A 438-nucleotide genomic window follows, 5' to 3' on the forward strand; every position below is an offset into this window, starting at 1 on the left:
GTCATACGGGAGGCCACCGTGACGACCAGCTCGCCCTGTGCCAGGTGCTGCATGCCTCGGGTCTTGGTGGGGCTCGGCAGTGCCAGCCGGCTCCCAGCTGCCATTCACCGCCCCGACCCTTTCTGCCGAGCCTGGCCGGGCGTGGCGGGGGCGGTCCGGGGCCGGTGCGGAGCCTGTGCGGAGCCTGTCCGGGGCGGTGCGAGGGCGGTTCAGGACGGTCCGGGGGCGGGTCCGGGGGCGGGTCCGGAGGCGGTCCGGGGCTGGTCCGGGGCGGTCCGGGGGCGGTCCGGGGGCGGTCCGGGGCTGGTCCGGGGCGGTCCGGGGGCGGTCCGGGGGCGGTCCGGGGGCGGTCCGGGGGCGGTGCGGAGCCTGTCCGGGGCGGTGCGAGGGCGGTTCAGGACGGTCCAGGGGCGGGTCCGGGGGCGGTCCGGAGGCGGT

This window comes from Prinia subflava, chromosome 3 (assembly GCF_021018805.1).
Source record: "Prinia subflava isolate CZ2003 ecotype Zambia chromosome 3, Cam_Psub_1.2, whole genome shotgun sequence".
Taxonomy (NCBI): Eukaryota; Metazoa; Chordata; class Aves; order Passeriformes; family Cisticolidae; genus Prinia; species Prinia subflava.